Below are 15,552 nucleotides of genomic sequence, written 5' to 3' on the forward strand. Positions count from 1 at the left end.
ATTGATTGATTGATTGATTGATTGATTGATTGATTGATTGATTGATTGATTGATTGATTGATTGATTGATTGATTGATTGATTGATTGATTGATTGATTGATTGATTGATTGATTGATTGATTGATTGATTGATTGATTGATTGATTGATTGATTGATTGATTGATTGATTGATTGATTGATTGATTGATTGATTGATTGATTGATTGATTGATTGATTGATTGATTGATTGATTGATTGATTGATTGATTGATTGATTGATTGATTGATTGATTGATTGATTGATTGATTGATTGATTGATTGATTGATTGATTGATTGATTGATTGATTGATTGATTGATTGATTGATTGATTGATTGATTGATTGATTGATTGATTGATTGATTGATTGATTGATTGATTGATTGATTGATTGATTGATTGATTGATTGATTGATTGATTGATTGATTGATTGATTGATTGATTGATTGATTGATTGATTGATTGATTGATTGATTGATTGATTGATTGATTGATTGATTGATTGATTGATTGATTGATTGATTGATTGATTGAGAGGTTTAACGTGCCGAAACGGCACAGCGTATGAGGCGCACCTGAATGCAAAGCTTCGGATTAATTTGTCCACGTCTTCAGCGTGCGCCGAAATCTGGAACACACCGCCGTTTCTGCAGCTGCACGTATCCAGATGAATGTAATCATTGCAATCGTCCGTCTTGTACTGCGAAAGTGCGACAGGTGAAATGCATTGGATAAAAAAGAAAAGAACGCCCGAACGGGGGCTCGAACCCCGGACCGTTAGGTTAAAAGCCTAACGCTCTACCGACTGAGCTATCCGGGCGGCTGTTTGGGCGCCCAAAATAGACCCCCACAAGAGGAAAATTCCACAGACAGACAGACATCGAGTAAAGAGGCCAAGTCTCCTACCGGTACCACCTGAGTATAACAGAGACAGACAGACAGACAGACAGACGGACGGACGGACCAAAAGTTTTGCGTTTAGTTAGACCAAGACAGATTAAGAAAAAACGAAAGCGCTTTTCTTTAGAGAAGGACGGTTAAAACGCAAAGCTACGTCCCATTAACCTGAGTAAAATCCAAGTGCAAATTCCAAGCTGCCTCAACTGTGTCGGAATGGCGCATTCTGATGAACGTCATCTTCACAACGCGAGGGAACCACCTGGTTCCATTTCGACCACGGGAGGCGACCCATCATCATCATGTGCCCTCCTACAATGTAAAGTTGTCTTTCTCGCAGTGCGTTTTCGCGAACAGTCGCCCTCAGTGAGGTAAAAAAAACTTCAATTTAAAAAGTGGTGCTGTAGTATGCTGCGCCGTAATGGCTGCAGCTTCAGATGCGCCACTACGAAATCTTGTCGTCTAATATGCGTGGCGTACAACGTCATTTCATTGTTAAAGCAACCGGCTCGGTTGGCCGAAAATCCCAAGTAGCGGAGTAACCACACACAAAATCACTGATGGTACCAGAAAGTACAAGTAAACTGATGGAGTTAAAAACATTTACGTAAATTTGGGTCCCGATGAGAATTGAACCGAGAGAGTCCGGCATGTGACACGAGCACGAATCCCCAACGCCGATAACTTTCCACTGCTCATTGCTCTACGTGAATAAAGAAGCACCTAGCTGATGCGTTGTGGCGTGCAACGCAGGAACGTATGTTAGACACATCCAATGAAGCATGCATGAATAACCTGCGCATGCTAATTGCAGGGTGGGTAATCGGCGCAGAAACGGAGGCTGGAGAAACGGCAGAACTGGGGGTCGACCTGGCCTCGCCCCACACTGACAGCGGATCCCAGGAAAGAGGGAGCAGCCGGACCACAGCAGTGCAAAACCGTTTTGGACGGCACTGTAAAGCAAAGACCATTAAATTATGTACCGTCTTTTATTCAGTAGTAATCGTCGTCATCCCTTTCGTCGTCGTATTCCGACCGCACAGCCGGGTAGGGCAAGTCCTCCTGTAGCGCGCCCTCGCCCCGGCAGACCTCAACTTCTTCGTCAGCTGCTCCGGAGGCCGTTTTCACGTGTTGATTGTGAAGGGATGGCTTGACAGACGGGTGCGGTTCGTAGACCCCGCACCTAAAGAAATTGTGTGGTCTCCGGGGCATCAGGGTCTAAGAGGTAACGAGGCCACTCACGCGGCTACCCGAGCGCTTACCCACCGGGCGCCTCCCCCATGCTCTCCCGGTTCGTAGATTAGCAAACTACTACTCGTTATTAAACATTACTGAGATAACCGCCGACTTTACCCAGCCTCTGCAAAGGGTCTGAGCAAGGTCGATGAGCGAATACTGCGGCGCCTGGAGACGAACACATTTACGTGCCCTGCAGTAGCAAAACATTTCGAACCTAAAATAGAGGGGCGGTGTCTGCACTGTGGGGAGGTGTCCGACAGCTTCCACATGGTGTGGGCATGCCAAAGCAACCGGGCGTTATCCCCCAACCCTTCCCCTACCAGAGAGGCAAGGGAGGCAGCCCTGAATTGCTCGGGGCTGGGGTCTCAAAGGGCTCTAGCTCAACGGGCGACAGCGGTGGCCTTGACCAATGGGGACCCGGAATATGGACTACACCTGTGTGGAGGGACACAGGCCCTAACTCTTTTTCATTCTTCTCATAAAATAAAATTTCCCTCCTCCTCTGCCTCCTCCTCCTGGGTATTTGATTTTGTTTTGCTAAAGCCACTGCGCGAGCCGGTACCGCAGGGCGTTCTCTGCGAAGCACGCGCTCACGTGCGCTCGTTTTAGATGCAGAGCCTCTGATTCACTCGCCTTGTCCCTCCGGCGTCGTCGTCGTTGTCGTCGTCGTCGTTGGCGGCGTTGTCCACCCCTCCCCCATTCTCCTCGCCGCGCCAGCTGCGCTCTCCGCCGCTCACCCCCTCTCCTCTCCGATAGCGAACACCGTCTCGCGAAGGGCATTGGATTGGATTCGATTAGATTGGATTGGATTGGCTTGGCTTGGCTTGGATTTGGATTGGATTGGATTGGATTAAAGTGGATTGTGTTGGATTGTGTTGCGTCAAAGCCGCGGCACGTTGCGTCATAGCCGCGGCAGACGCGCTGGGGCCGGCGCATGTGCAGTACTCTCTCTTCCGCAGTTTCCTCTCCTTCGGGCGCGCTGCGAATATAACCGGTGTGCCGTTCTCCGGCGAAGCAACATCCACGCTTGGCTCAAACACCTAGAGTCCACGCCGCTTTACAAGTACGCCAACGTCGTCATCGACTGGGACCGGCTTACGCAGTCCCCTCAACGTTATGAGCGCTATAAAACGAGGTCCCTTCGCCACTCCGCCTATGCGTCGCATCTACACAGGGGTTCTCGCGAGGGGAGGTGGGAGTTTTTTTATATTTTTGCGAGCTCTCAGGTTGCGCAAGCCCACGCGCAAACCTGGACGACGCCGGAAGCTCCTTGCCAGGCGCGTGCTTACGTGCGCTTGGTATTTTCTCTGTGAATTTTTTTGCGAACACATTTTGCGAACGCCTTCGCACCAAGCTGAAGCTTAAACAGCTGTCCTGTTAAAAGCGACCACCAAAACAGGCTCCCGCCAAATGTCCTTCAAACATGACGACGCGAACGCGCGTACGCGTCTGCATGACGTTAGTCACGTCATCATGCGGCATCAAATCGAACCTACTATCGTTCAGTGCAGCCCCAACAGATGGCGCGCGAGCACTGCGAACGCCAGTACGCATGAAGGAAAGAAAAGGTTGCGCAGGTCTGCGCAGTGACGTCGTCGTGACGCGCGGCCCCAATCCTGCTCTCATTGGCTGCGGCCGCTCGACCTTCGCAACGATCGTAGGATTGCATCTGGCGTGCCAGTCACAGATCGCGAGGCCCGTACGACTAGCTCACGACGCGAAAACCGGTCCTGTGCGACCATTGTCATTATAAGTCGCATGCGAATCGCGTGCCGTTTACACTCATGTGTCTCACGCATAACAGCCGCCCACAGCATGGTATCCAATGAGTTCGCGCTGCTTGGGACGCAATAAGGCCCCTTTACGGCTACGCAAGGCAAAGCCTAGATATAGCCCGAACAAAGGCGACTAGCCAAGACTCTCACTCCTAGCAATGAAGAATCACCGTATCATGTCATTGATGATGGTGATACCGACATGATACATTTTCAGAAAATGGACACTAAGGTTTTCGTATTCCCTACATCATAAGGTAACGTGCTTAAATGTCCCCGTATTTATTGTTGTTGGTTTTATCATGTTTTGGTGCGCCTTATTTGTTACGCTTACGTTTCACTTCTGTGTGTTTTTGTCACTGTGCTTGAAATGTATTCGCCATCGACGCAAGCGCATTTCTGTACCGCACCACTGTGAAGTACGCCTGCAGAGTATATATGCAAGATCAACCTTATCAGCGAGTATAGGAAAGAAATTTAAATAAACAATGGCCTATACATCCTTCACAATCGAAAAATAAAAAATGCAGAATGCATATAATTCCGTCAGTGAGGAAAGGTTTACCTTTCAAGTTTTCAGCTCTGCGAAAAAAAAATGCAGATCTTGTGTCATGTTTTATACTGTTCGCCAACAATGTGAAATCTTTACAAACGCTGCCGAGAAACGTGCCTACTTTGCCTGTGGCCCTAGGAGAGGGTCTGTTTATAGACTGCCAAATTGGATTTACGGAAAGTTGGATTTGTTTTAGGTCATACGCTTTATTTATTTCTTTAAAGTGAAAGGAAGCTTGAACCAACGCCTCTTCGAGTGAAAGAAAGTGATTTTCTATTCTGCGTTTGCTTTCTCGCCGAGATAAGGCTTTCAACTTGGAAAAGGAACGTGACAAAGTCAGGCGGGATTGCCTGTGCATGAGCAGGCACCGATTATTACACTTGGGAGTTTCGTTCTCGCCAATCCAATCGGCGCTGTTGAATATTCTTTTCCTTGTTATGTACCTACATCTTGACGTTCGAAGGGATTTGTTTAAGCTTATGCCGACGTCGAAGCATTATTGAAACAAGGAACAAGACTGAACGTCTTTTTTTTTTTGCTTTTTTGCAGACTTTGTTTAAGCATATTGTCATAAAATTGAGTGCCGCGCATTTTACCAAGGTGAAAGCAGATTGTTCAGTTGGCTGTGTATGTTTGTTAGCTTCATGTCACCAGGGAATGCGAATGATAGCAGGAATGTTTCAGCTCTTGCATGAATTAATTAGAGAAAACTTACCTGGAAAACTAAGCATGCCGGCGCGGAATTTGTATTTCAAAGCTGGGAAGCGAAGAAATGCGACATTCTCTTCTCAGTACCAACTTTCCGTGGCATCGACGACACACAGAACAATCTTCGCGCCAGGCACTGCACTGCTGCAATCATAAAAATGTTGAGTAGGCTATGTGCACAGTTAAAACTTTTCTGTCGATCACGTCGCTTGGCGTTCTGTTTTTGCATCACCCGTTGTGTTTCGGCTCGTTGTGTTTTCTTTAATATGCGCCTGGCAGCCTTCGCTGTTTGACTGTGTCCTGTGGCCTCACCTCTTCGTGGTACGTGTCCAAATATTGCAGGTTCAACTTCAAGTTCGCATACCTGCATGTTCCATGTTCTTGCAATAAACTATCACATCACAATCGAGAACTGAGAGCCTGCCTTATTCATTGCCGATTCAGTAGCCTCAAAGATACATTAAACATCCCAGGATTCTGGTTGCAGATTCATGGAGAATAAAGAATAATTCCCTTCTGGATATCCCCCTTATGACCGCATAAACCCCCTTTTGCACACCCTTCATCTCCCACCTGCTCTTCTAGCCGTCCCTTAGTGCTAGGATATCTCATTTAACTCCTGAAAGCTGCTTACTCTAGTATAGTACAACTTAGCTACCCTCGCACTACAGAGTCCTGGCGTTGAATGTTGCTAGGCGAAAATCCCAGTGGTGTCCTGTCAGAACCAAAGTGATTTGTACAACCCTCTGCTATATCGCTAACCTGACCATTCCCTTGGTCAGCTGCTCTACAGCTGCTGGTGGCGGAGGCCTGCGAGATCAGTTTACGGTTCATAGGGAGGCTGTGGCCGAAAACCACCCCAGGGTGGCCAGATCCTGCGCGGATAAGGGTGTGCTGTTCGTAATGAATATTCATTCGCGAATAACAGGGAGGAAAACTTAGTAAAGTATCACTGCCTTTCCTAGTTGCTTTCCAATATCTCGGAAGTAGCTAAACGATAACGTTGGCCATCAATGTAAGGCTAATTACGGTATACCTGCCTAAGCGCTTATTTGATTCGACAATGTGTGGTGCACTCCATTAGCGCGCATCACCTTTTAAACTCGACGCGTGGCTAATAAACTGAGTTACGAATCTTCCATGGAGTGCAATTCTTCGCCACTCTCGTTCTCGTTATCCCCTTTAATTCAGTAACCTAATTTAAATAATTATGGCATCAAAAAAAGTATTAATCATCTTATTCAGTGGAGCATGCAGCTGTCGTCGACCTGTCAAGTGTGAGGTGGTTACAAAGCGGAAATAATTCTTACATTCTGCGGTTAACGCCAGTGGCCCTCTCACACTGCTATATTACATTTTAACTAGCTAATCATTGCCATATCTAAAGTTTCTCGACTCCGCTGAGTAATAAACCTTAGGGCTGCTTCCGAGATACGGAAACAAAGTAAATCTGTGTAGGAATTTCTTGGACAGAAAAAACAAGATACCTCGCGTTGTGATTCCCCGAAACAGCGCAAGAACTTAAACCCTAAAAATCAGTGTTACAGAGTGAAAAAAAAAAAAAAACTCACGACGAAGTCTTCGTCACGCGTGCACTTTCATGCGTGTCACTCGGGTAGCGAAAGTTAGCGACACAAGAGCCCCAACTTTGAGAAGTTTTACATCATGTACATCGCGTGGCCATACCGCGCTGCCGCTGCTCCAGTACACTACGCGCTACAAGGCACGCATTAGACAGCGAAGAGAGAGTTTTTGATCAACGTAATGGGTAATCGATTGTCACAGCGAGGGGCTGGAGAAGACGAGCTATTGAGGCGCACCTGTCTGACCCGCCGCCTGCCGCTCAAGCACCGGCGCAATGAAAAGCCCCCCTGGAATATTTTGACAGCTGTTCTTCCGCCCCTGTCGTTCATTCATTATTTAACGCGAGCCTTAGCCCTCCTTTACACCACCGAGAATAGCGAGTAAAACTACAAGGGGTGCATCCGTATCCGAATGAGAATAAAACACGGTAAGGTGGGACTACAGAAAGACAAAAAGCAAATACGAACAAAGCTTACACACCGGAAATGAAGCACAGAATATATGAAATCACCCATAAGCTTTGAACTAAACACATCGCGTCATCTCACTGCGCGAAAATGCGTAGTGCTAGCGTTTTTTTTTTACGCGTCTGCACGAAAAACTATTAGATGAAGGAAACAAGATTAGCCTGCTAAAATTAGGTTACGTACCCGCAGAAATACATTTCGATGACAATACACGAACATTGAACTAAAATGCGCTTCCGAAGAAATGTGGGAGCAGAATTCGAGTCATATCAGGTTTCTTGGGCCAGTGTGAGTGAAAGGAGAGGTGAGCCAGTCACTCTTTAAGGGCATTTACCACAAACTACAGTACCGTTTTACCAGCATGCTATTGCTGGGTTCGTATAAATCTCTGATGGCAACAAAATAGCAAGAAACAAGAGCTGAAATTAACTTCAATCAGCGAATTACAATTCCGTGGTTCTTAGCCTTCACCGCCTTTCAGCTCAGCAGGATAGAGGGGAACAATTTATTATTTTATGCTGGGTTTTTTGTTGCGGAGCACTTATTAAGAGTCCGCTACTGTGGTTTGGCGGCACCGCCGGCTTTGTAACCGAGCGAACGAAGGGAACACCGGAGACAGAGGGCAAACGGAGGAGAAACATGTGCCGAAAGTCTGAGGGGGAGAGCGGTATACCGAGACGGAGTGAGACGCTGCCCGGCGGCGGCGCGCTACGAAATAACCGAGAGAACGAAAACGCCTGCGAGTATGAGCCCGCAGGAAAGCAAAGGATGGGGTGAGAGCAGTATGCCAAGTCCGCAACGCATATGCCCAGCACGCGCTGCGTGATGCTCAGACATCGGTCCTTCTGTGTCCTCTTCATTGCGTAGCTCATCCGAAGCATGCACGTAACATTTGCGCAGGAGGTTCAAACACGATTTACAACCATATGCTTTCCGGCGGCAGATGGGAGATTTACTCCACACGGTGTGGTACTGCACGCAGAATCCTGACATGAAGAACATAACACCAAGCAACAGATCCACGACACAATGGGAAGCCACCCTGCTCAATCCGTATCCAGCTTGCCAGAAATGTATCACGGAGCGGTCAGAGAGAGCTACTCGTCGGCCAACGCAAGCCCTGGACTAAAACGCCCGACCATCATGAATTAAGGAGCACTGAGCAAATAAAGTTCTCTCTCTCTCTCTCTCTCTCTCTCTCCTCTCTCTCTCTCTCTCTCTTCTCTCTCTCTCTCTCTCTCTCTCTCTCTCTCTCTCTCTCTCCTCTCTCTCTCTCTCTCTCTCTCTCTCTCTCTCTCTCTCTCTCTCTCTCTCTCTCTCTCTCTCTCTCTCTCTCTCTCTCTCTCTCTCTCTCTCTCCTCTCTCTCTCTCTCTGCGGCGGCGGCGCCGCGCTGCGAGATAACGGCAAAGTAGCGGGCGCAACAGTGCGTTCGCTGATTACGCGATCACTTCCTGAAATGCAGCAACTATGCGCCGTGACCGAGAAGACGGCAGTTCGCGCTGTCCACAAATTTCGCATAGGAGAGTATAGGTATCGTCAGCCATTTGTTAGTTGTGGTTTTCTCTGACACATCATTTTTTTCAAACACAGCCGTATATTGCTAAAGGTCTCCCCTACCGAATGGTTATGCGATGTACAGTCGCGGTCAGTACAGCCGGTAAAACGCTTGTCTATAACAGCGTTTTGGACTTCAACCAGCTACATCCGAAAACTGCCGAAACATACTCGTTCCAACATGTCGGAAGCAAAAGCGAAGGGCTAAGACTTCAGAATTCCGCAGTAGTTTTATTCAAATCCCGCTCCGGCGGGGCAGGATAGGGCTGAGAGTACGAACGCTGTGTTATAGACAAGCCTTTTACTGGCTGTACAACCTAGAACGCCCTAGAAATAAAGATAACTTTATTCAACCTTTGTTTGGTACTCAGAGCTCAACATCGAGCGCACATAAGTTGCATACCGCCCGAATGGATCAAACCACATACCAATTTTATTCTAAGAGGCTTTGTTTGACATTATTAACTCCTGAATGCTAACGAGCGTTTCAGGTACCATTGAATGCTACCCTACCTCACCTTTTTGTGTTGCAGCGGCCACAGCAAAAGTTTGAATTAATGACATTCATCCGATGTCAGTTCTTGCGATGCAGGATTATGGCCATTTTCTTAACGATGCACTGTGGACCTGGGCCACGGAGCAAGAATAAGATAGGAGGGGTACGAAGCTTCCTAGTGCGGCCAGATAATGTCACAAGTGCTCGTCCGACGTTATGCTAGCGGCATCTGCCGCGGGTGAAGCTTGGCACCCCGCCTTGGTTTTCGTTGTGACATTATCTGGTCTCTCCGCCGCGCTTGTCGCAATGGGCTGTTTCGCCTCCTATATATTCTTGCTCCGTGACCTGGGCACGCCAAAAGGCTGGGGAGCATCTGCAGCATGTCCTAGCTGCCACACTACCGCCTGTCACCATTCTTAAAAGGTAACTTTTATATATGGCACTGATGTTTTATATTTTCGCGACGCCTCGCTAAATTTGTGCTCAAAAGGTGAAGATACGTTGCTCGTTTGCAGCCTTTGGTTTTGATTTTTCCCATTGCGCTTATAAAATAAAAAAACGGTATCAACGCGGGTTTTTTAAGGTACTTGGTCGTAATTGTAGAAGGATTTGAGTAATTCTTGCGAGGAACGACAATTTCGGTTTCGGTAGCAAGACAGTTCAAGCACTTGAAGTATCAATGAACCGAAGACTTGAAATCGCTGTTAAAGGAACGTTTTCTCACCTTGCAGGAAGGAGTGCGGGAGCATTCCGTGCGGTATTACTAAGTGATGTTATTTAATTTTGATAAACTGCAACACATCTGAGCGTTCTCGGAGTACTTATCCCCTCGCTCCTATAGTTCACCGTAACGAACGCTCCAGTGGCAAACATATCAAGCCGCTCTCTAATCCCATTACAAATAAATTCGTAGGAACTATACTTAGGAAGCTTCATTGCATATACGTTCTTGAGAATGTTCCCCCTTTATATCCATTGTTTGAACTATAATGTGGCGGTTTGGATTACAATGGGCTTCGTTCTATACAGCATGATGTTATTGCACTCAGGTACTTTCACCCGACCCTGATCTTCAGCGTCGAGGCCCTGGTGGTCTCCATCGCTCGGTGGCAGCGTACCTCTGGCTTCTGTGGCTAGAAGAGTATTTATTCCCAGTCGAAATTGCGAGCAGTGCTGCCTACAACGAGAATGTTGAGCACACTTTGTCTGCATACGGTTTACGACTGAGCGGTTAACACTGCTTCCCGATATTCGCCAACAGGACGACCACCTGATTACTCAACAGACTCTTCTAGGCTGTTGGCCTCAGCTGTTACTGCTATAGAAAGCAAAGAACGTAGTTGATTCTCTTTTACAAACTCGCCTGTGGAATTTGTATTATAAACTAATTCACGCGTAGCTCTTTGTTCTTCCTGGTTGTTATTTTATTTAGGTGAAAGGGGGATCAATTTTCCTATCTTACGCCTGATTATTTTTCTCTTTCAATTCTCCCTTTTTCTCCGGTTGCGCCTTTTCTGCGCGCAAGGTAGCCAACCAGGCTTGCGTTAGCTTGGCCTCCCAGCCCTTTCACCTTTCTCCTCCTTCCTTCGAACTCTAATTGAAGAGGCCAATCGAAAATGTACACGGCAAATTCTCTTGTATCTCTTGTCATGTTCGGCACCACCTTGTTAGACTGAACTAAGCCTCCAAGCAACGCCTGGTCAGTTATCGATGGTACCCTTAACAGCAACTCAGGTGCATTTATCCCGCAAGGACTGCATCCTGCTGCTCCGCGTGGTACAAAGTAGAGGCGAGACTAGTCCTGCTCTTGCACCGCAACGTCCAGCTGTTCCTCCGGGAGTGAGCCGGCGGCTGTCCCGACTTGCACATGGGATCTCACCACGCTTCTCATCTCCTCCGAGCGCCGCACAAGACGTGATTGGGGAACAGATTGCGAGGTAGAGAAATAGATAGAAGGGGTTCTGGTAACTAGAGGCTTGAATCACAGCGGCGTGATGTCAGCCCATGGTCGGCATGGAAGTATCACGTAATTGCAGAAAGTGTTGCCTACCTTCCCAGGGAGATTGAAAATCTCTCGGTGAGAATAGAATTGCAAGAACGTAACAGATGGACAACAGCGTGATTGCGACAAGGATGAGGGATTTCTAATTAACCAATACGGTGCAGGAAGGAAGGATTTCGCGATACAGCCAGCTCGCTTACTCACAAGAGACCGGTGCGGATTGCGCACTAACGGTTCTTTATTTCCTAGTTCTTTTGTAGTTGCTTGTTTTTCTGATAAAGGACGAAAACGAGAACAGCTGTGTGTATACCAGAGTTCGGAGCACGTTGCATAGGCCCCGACAGTCTAAATCAATATACAGATTTCGACGTCCAGTGCGACGCATTGCTTACGTGCAGACTTAGCGCGCGTCGAGCCTCAACTTGAACATATTAGGTTAAAAGAATCGCGCCAGAAAATACGAAATTTGCGGAGCTTCTTGATTGGAAGAGAGAACATGATCACTTTGGCATAGGAAAATTAAACTGCATAAATCCAGGCAAGTTTTACACAAACATGTTCACCGCTTTGTTCCTTTCCCCCTCAGCATTACTCACTGCTACTGTCGTCAATTATGTCGAAGAATTGCGAGGCTCTAATGTGAAACCAATCGGACTTCGATACTAATGTATCAAGAAGTTTTCACTAGAATACAAGGGGAAGAAAATAGAATTATAAAAGTTGTATCCGTACGGCGGATTTTCATGAAATTATTTTTAGTTAGGGATCACAAAAACTATTCTGGTAGAACAGAGTGTAATGAGTCAGCGGGACTTTTTCGAAACCTTCACTCACACTGTTCGTAGTTATCAGTAAAAGAAAGAAGGTGAAGAACTCCTAGGTGAGTACGGATAAAACTAGGTCGAAAGCCCTATCCCACAACTCGTCTTTAATAATCATAACGTATATTTAAATCTTCTGTAAAAGATTGGTTCTCCGAGTAATGTTTAGCAACCTACAGCGGACAACTCGCTGTTGAGAATTCTAGGCCTTCAAAGTGCATCCGTGGCTAAGCTGTAAGAAACATGTACGCCCATTTGCAATGCAGATACGCCCTTCGCGCCGCGCCAGTGGAGGTATGGGGGTAGGTGAGAGGAGACACGATTATCACACCCAAGGTGGCCGCCCACGGGGCGTTATAGCCGCGGTCGATGGCGCTGCGTGGGTTGATTAGGCCTAGCCACGTGATCCGCCTCTCCCCCTCCCCTGCGCCGTCGCCACAGTGTTCTGCTTTCCGACCGGCGAACGTGTTGGTAATGATTGCGGATGTAATAACGGCGCGGGCTTCTGCTAGCGCACATAGGGCCACGGTACGTTTTCTAGTCCCCTCTTTTGTATGTAATAAACTGCTCCTGCACTCGACGCATCCACGCCCCATGCAACCTATCGGCCTCACCCCTTCCGTCAATGCCGGATTACACGAGTAATTAGCCCACGGTGCGTACGAAAGAGGCACTTTGGGAGCATGCCGTTATCTCCAGCGTTAAGTGGGGACTCCCGCTGGGAATTGAAAAATCCGGCAGCTCGCTGCTCAGCATTGGCGCAAAGCTTTCGGTAAGGTGCGTGACGCACCATCATTACAGAGAGGGAGCATGTTTCCGGTACACTCGACGTAGTTCTAGAGATTTGGCACACTACGAGCATTGTTTTTCTCATTGTTTGCAGCAAAACTGTGATTCCCACATTATTCTAAACGTGTATCTTAACAGTGGGCTGTTCATGGTTTACATGACGTCCGCCAGGGTCTTTTTTATCTTTGCGAGTATGAGGAGTAGGAGATTGATAATGATGAACCAAAGTCTATAAAAGTCAGTGGAAGTCTACAGAAAAATTCTGCGTAAAGCCAAAATAAAAACGTAGTCGCGGACATGAATTCTGATGCAGATTTATAAATATTTAGAAAACCACTGAAGTTTATTGCTTATTTCATAACAGGAAGCATGTCAGCGTTGAACGTAGGTGAATAGAAACCGGAACCTTCTTGCCTTTAATTAAAAATTCTTTCACCTAGAATGCGGGGGTTGGTGGATGCTCGCGCAGATATCCACCTCAGCATGCCATTAACGCACATCGCGAATTCCGCTTCCCGCATGGTCTCAAGGCAATGACTGCGGTAGTGCTGCAACGCCTGCGCCTCAACGCGGGGTACATTCGTACCTTCAAGTTTCAGACTGCGTGGGAAGAATTACCGCGTTGCCTGAAATGCGCTGTGCTCGAGAAGACGGTGCATCTCTCTATACGCCCAAGCGTAAGCGACAGCAGACTTGTGCGACGTGGAGACATGCTTCCACTGTGCCACGTTCCCTTCGACCCCGTGAAAACAGTGAAAATGTACATTTATGGAGTAAAACGTTTCTCGGATTACTGCAGGGCTTTGGACTTGTAAACGTATCTATTTTTCCAACAACACAAGTGATTTTAAAGATACCATGCAGACGAAATAAGTTTTTTTTTTAATGCAAAAAATGTGGTGCTTTATACATGTCCGGCCCCAAACGATGGTTTATTCACTGAGAAATTAAACAATTTAGGCCTTAATTTTGATTCTCCCGTGGAATCGTGTGTTTTGTGACTTCTGCGATGACGTGCACAATGCAAGCACTGAAGCGAACGTAAGAATGCGTACTAGGGCTGCATCCAACGGCGGGACGCCTCGTTAGCTGTCAGTTCTCCTAGATTGCACCACCATACCGCTAAGGGACCGCTGTACATCCCCGCTTTGTTTTTTGACCGAATTTGGGCCTGTTACGGTTAATAGTACTCGTTTCGTGAAACATTTGATATTCTCGACAAACAGAGTCACAGAAGACAATGCCGCTTATGCCAGTTGGCCAGTGTAAGCGCAACGCGTGAGGCGTCTGTGCAGCTATATCCGGCTTAGTGCGCGCAATACTCACTGGTGCTTCTATGTTTACATACGCGTTCGTAACTTTCATTGTTTGCCCCACCATTCTTACTGCTATAAAGAAAGGGAGATAGATAGCCTTCATTGCAGCAGGAAGGCGCTAGGTCAAGTGAGGGAAGCGTGAGTGAGTGGTGGTGTATTTCTAGCATGAGACATCTTGAAAACGGGCAGTTCAAACCGAAGAATATTCATTACATTTAGGCGCAAATAGCTCGTTCTGAGACCTCGTAAGCCCTGTCAAATTTGCATTGGATTTTTCCGGCCGCAGCCAATCACACAGCTGCCAATTACACCTCATAGGTTCTGCTGCGGGAAATGAGCTAGTGAGTCCCATGACCATTCCCTTTTTTTTCTAATTGTATAGCTTATTTGAAGGACGTTTACGTTAAAAGTGGTGTCAGTGTTGTTCTAATGAGGCAATCTTTCGAACGAACCAAACTTGCATTTTGTCTGCATGGTCCCATTAAATGTATACGCGTTGGCGTTGTCGCGCCTATATCTCTTTGTGTTTGGTTTGGTATTATCCCTCTTTTTGCGTTATATTTCTATTTGATTATGTTTTTCCTTCCAGTGTTTCCTGTGTGGATTCTACTTCTAAAACATTCTTTGATCTTATTTTCGATGTATTCTTATTTTCCACCTCGCAGCTATCCGCAGAATCTCCAGGAATCATTCCACATCATTATAGCCATCCTCATCTCGCGTAGAAACCCTGTTGCACATTTGAATGTTCATTGAAGAGCTCTTCCTTTCTTTTTTTTTTTTTTTACAGGTCAGCCGCTCTAAGCATTAGCGATTGCTCCCCGCTAACCATTTTTCTAATTTTTATGCTGTTTTTACATAAAAAATACTGTTTTCCTGTTTTAAAAAATGCGCGCAAGTTTCAGCAATCTGTATTTTGTAGCAGCAAGTGTTTCCGGTGTAAATACAAAGAAACGGTGTACATGCCGCACGATATCTAATCGTAGCAACTTCATGAGTTGAGGGTACACTGCACTATGATGACGATGTTCCTCATAACTTATGCCAAGACATGGCTCCCGAAATTGCCTAATACTGCTCCTTCGTTTTTGCGTTAACGTGAATGACTAAAAAAAGTGGTAAATAACGGTAATGCACTGGCCATGAAACGCCCGAAAAACCTGACAAGGCTAAAAAAGGACAGTTTTCCAGTCTCACCTATGGTTATTTTGGTGACTAGTACACTACACGTCCATGCGAACACAGTCTTCGCAATCTGCTAGTCAAGGATCATATTCCCACATGTAGAAGTATACCTTCATGTAATACTGCGGATACACGTGCGTTC

General features: G+C 46.7%; 1 non-coding gene across 1 annotated transcript; it reads right to left on the reverse strand.

Annotated features, from left to right (window-relative positions):
* Positions 1 to 770: 770 nt before the first annotated feature.
* Trnak-uuu (transfer RNA lysine (anticodon UUU)) lies at positions 771 to 843 on the reverse strand. Its single transcript has one exon. It is a non-coding gene; the product is annotated as a tRNA-Lys (tRNA).
* Positions 844 to 15,552: the final 14,709 nt, after the last annotated feature.

This window comes from Haemaphysalis longicornis, unplaced genomic scaffold (assembly GCF_048455015.1).
Source record: "Haemaphysalis longicornis isolate Haplotype H1 unplaced genomic scaffold, Haemaphysalis longicornis Haplotype H1 scaffold_7, whole genome shotgun sequence".
In the NCBI taxonomy this organism is placed as follows: Eukaryota; Metazoa; Arthropoda; class Arachnida; order Ixodida; family Ixodidae; genus Haemaphysalis; species Haemaphysalis longicornis.